This window comes from Capsella rubella, unplaced genomic scaffold, assembly GCF_000375325.1.
Source record: "Capsella rubella cultivar Monte Gargano unplaced genomic scaffold, Caprub1_0 scaffold_7, whole genome shotgun sequence".
NCBI classification, from domain to species: domain Eukaryota; kingdom Viridiplantae; phylum Streptophyta; class Magnoliopsida; order Brassicales; family Brassicaceae; genus Capsella; species Capsella rubella.
This window is the reverse complement of record NW_006238917.1, coordinates 12,363,619-12,366,968: the sequence shown is the minus strand read 5'-3', so window position 1 is coordinate 12,366,968 and position 3,350 is coordinate 12,363,619. Positions and strand designations below refer to the sequence as shown.

The 3,350-nt window shown below is 35.6% G+C and overlaps 1 long non-coding RNA gene across 4 annotated transcripts; it reads left to right on the top strand.

The window, feature by feature from the left end:
- Positions 1-289: 289 nt before the first annotated feature.
- LOC111829392 lies at positions 290-3,195 on the top strand. 4 transcript variants are annotated; one of them, XR_002832880.1, is made up of 4 exons: positions 290-423; positions 1,573-1,674; positions 1,801-2,453; positions 2,618-3,195. It is a non-coding gene; the product is annotated as an uncharacterized LOC111829392 (long non-coding RNA). The 4 variants fall into 4 exon arrangements; XR_002832879.1 differs by having other exon boundaries at positions 296-423; positions 1,801-2,043; positions 2,129-3,195; XR_002832881.1 differs by lacking the exons at positions 1,801-2,453; positions 2,618-3,195 and having other exon boundaries at positions 297-423; positions 1,578-1,788.
- The last annotated feature ends 155 nt before the right edge of the window (positions 3,196-3,350 follow it).

The window sequence follows — 3,350 nt, the reverse complement described above, 5'->3', positions numbered from 1 at the left end:
TTATTCACTAAAAAATATATATATAATTTTCATTTTATAATTTAATTAAATTTAATAAATTAGTATTTGATATTTGTAACGTTAATTCATTCTATAACATTTATAGTGTATTTCCCCTTTACCGATGAGAGGATTTACTAAAACGTGGTTATCAATTGAGAAATTCCCTAAACTAGCAACATTTAACTTCTTCTTCCACAAATATCGTACACTCTATAATCTTACATTAATACCATTAGTTTTAAAGTAAACAGACTAAAAAGCCCTTATGTATACATAACTTTTTGCATTTGCTTAACACAAATCGGCGACAAGAAAATCCGACGATGAGCGCCAGTGGGGTTCCAATTTGTGTCCGCCCGCCAGTTTGTGTGTCACTATCTTCTTCACGCTTCTGTGTTGATATCTTCTTCACTCGTCGTCGTAAGTTTTGCTTATTCAATGTGTTTTTGTTTAGAATGTTTTTGCTTTTGGATTTGATTATGTACGATTTGGGAAGCGATTAGGTGATTACTGGATTTGAGAATTGTCATTAAGCTGGTGATTTTGTGTTTGTGCTTTGGATTTGAATCAATTTGGCGATTTTGAATGATGACAACACCTAATCAAAACACAGTGAAGAATCGTGTTTATGTTTTGGATTTAAGCTTCGATTTGTTAGTTTGATTAGATTGTAGAGATTTTTTTTGGTTTTGGATTTGATTAGGTCTTGTTTTGGGAAGCTATTATGTGATTTTATGGATTTGCAAACTGTCTTTGAGCTGGTTTTTATGTGTTTGTGTTTTGGATTTTAATCAATCTAGTGATTTTGAATGATGAAAACACCTAATCAAAACACAGTGTAAAATCGTGTTTGTGCTTTGGATTAACTTCGATTTGATTATTGATTAGATTGTAGAGACTGTTTTTGCTTTTGGATTTGATTAGGTTTGATTTGGGAAGCGATTATGTAATTTTCTGGATTCGAGAACTGTTATTAAGCTGGGGTTTATGTGCGATTATGTGTTTGTGCTGTTGATTAGGACTGTTTGTGTTGCTGTGGATTAGGATTGTTTGTGTTGCTATGGATTAGGACTGTTTGTGTTGCTATGGATTGGGATTGTTTGTGTTGAGGTGGATTATGTGTGTTTTGTTTTGCTATGGATTTTTGTATATTTGTTTGTGTTTTGTGTGGATTTGAGAACTAATCTATCAATCAGGATTTTGTGAAATCTAGGTGGTGATTTTGGTCATTCTCGTGGATATGGTTGAGTTGTATTCAATTTGTGGTGAGTAAATGCAAAACGATAATGGAAGCTGGGATTTCGTTTTTGATTCGCAAAAGGGTGGATCCCTTACTGCAGTTATTGTAAATATAACTTATAAGGATTTAGTTGAGATGGTCATAGAAGATTTTGGTCTAGATTGTGTGATGAAAGAGCTAAAACTAAGCTATGCGCTCTCTCCAAGTTTGATAATGAAAGATCCTCCGCCTTTGTATTTGCGAAGTTTTGTTTTCCTGTGGATTTTTGTATATTTGTTTGTGGTTTGTGTGGATTTTAGAACTAATCTATCAATCTGGACTTGGTGAAGCCTAGGTGGTGATTTTGGTCATTCTCGTGGATATGGTTAAGCTGTATTCAGTTTGTGGTGAGTGGATGCAAAACTTGTAGCTGGAAACTTCGTCATGCGAAGGTGTAATTCTCTGATTTTTTTTTTGTCCTGAAGCACTACGATTCACGAACATAACTGTAATACAACATGTAAGCATGCAAATGATCATCAAGCTACTGCAAAGTTGTTGGGTTCTTTTCTTTGCAGTCATTATCGGTAGAAGAAGACTGGACTGAAGCCAAAATAAATTTTAGAAAGGAATAGAATGTCATACGGTGTTCACACATATTATAAATAGGCATGGAGAGTAAAAGAGGCAGCTGAACTTTTGGTTAGAGGTACTCCTAATGACAGTTATCACAACATTGCAAAGTGGTTGTTTATGACCAAGGAACAAAATCATGGTTCAGTTGTGTATCTTGACGTTGATCCTCTTAATAATAAATTCAGGTATGTGTTTATAACATTTGGCCCGTCAATCAGAGGTTTTGCTTTGATGTGTAGAGTGATTGTTGTTGATGGTACCTTCTTGAAGGAAAAATTCAAGGGAACTTTTCTTGTAGCTACAGCTCAATATGGGGATTATCATCTATACATGTTAGCTTTTGCTATTGTCGATTCTGAAAAAGAAAAATCTTGGAGCTGGTTTTTTAGATGTCTTCAAACAATCGTTCCTGATTCAGCGGATTTGGTGTTCGTTTCTGATCGTGCTCCATCAATTACCAATTGCTCTTTCAGAATTGTATCCAGCTTCCCACCATGGTATATGCATATTTCATCTTGGAAACAACATGAAAGTAAAGTTAAGAGGACAGTCTTATCTGCCACTTGTAGAATCTACTGCTAATGCTTATACTCAGGTAGAGTTTTCAAAACATTTCAGAGACATAGAAGTTGCGAATCTGTATTTGACTAAGTATTTGGAAGAAGAAGATTTCAGAAAATGGGGTCAATCTTATGCTCCTTCAAATCGCTACAATATAATGACTACTAACATTGCTGAATCTTTCAATTCATTGTTAAGTGAACCACGGGTGCTACTTAATGGTTTCACCAGAGATGTGCACTTTCTGCCAAGCACAACAAGCGTGTCACTCCTAAAGAGTCGAGATGTTGGTATCAAGATTCTCAGATGCTATGAAGATTGACGTCTTCCAAGTGGATGAAGATGAATTCGAGGTGAAAGATGATGTGAACAAGTTCATTGTTGAGGTAAAGAAAAGACAGTTTAGTTGTTGTGTCTTTGACATTGAAAACATATCGTGCATCCATGGGATTGCTGGAGCAAAGCGGTCCAATAGGGATGAGAATGAGTTTGTTAATGATAGTCATTTGACTTTTACTTGGGGCAAAGCTTATTCTGAGAGCGTACACCCAAATGGAGATGTACAGAATTGGATTTTCCCTGAATTGATTAGCAATTTCTTATGTGGTCCTCGAGGGAGTAAGCTTAGTAGTGGAAGACCGCTAAAAAGCGAATTCGCTTTAAGGGAGTGTTTGGCGTGCTGGGCTCAAAATCACAAAGTCAAAAATGCAGTAGATATGGACAAGGAGATTAAGAAAATGTCCTTAACATTCAACATACAAGTGATATATCATGGTTTTTACGGGTTTTTGGTCATGATATAAGTCTTATTTATAGAGCTTTTCTAGTGTTTTCGAGTCTTTTTGAGTCATTTCAGGATTAGGAACTATTTGACATGGATTGGAGCTTTTTGGAGCATTTTGGAGCATTTTGGAGCATTTGGAGAAGATGT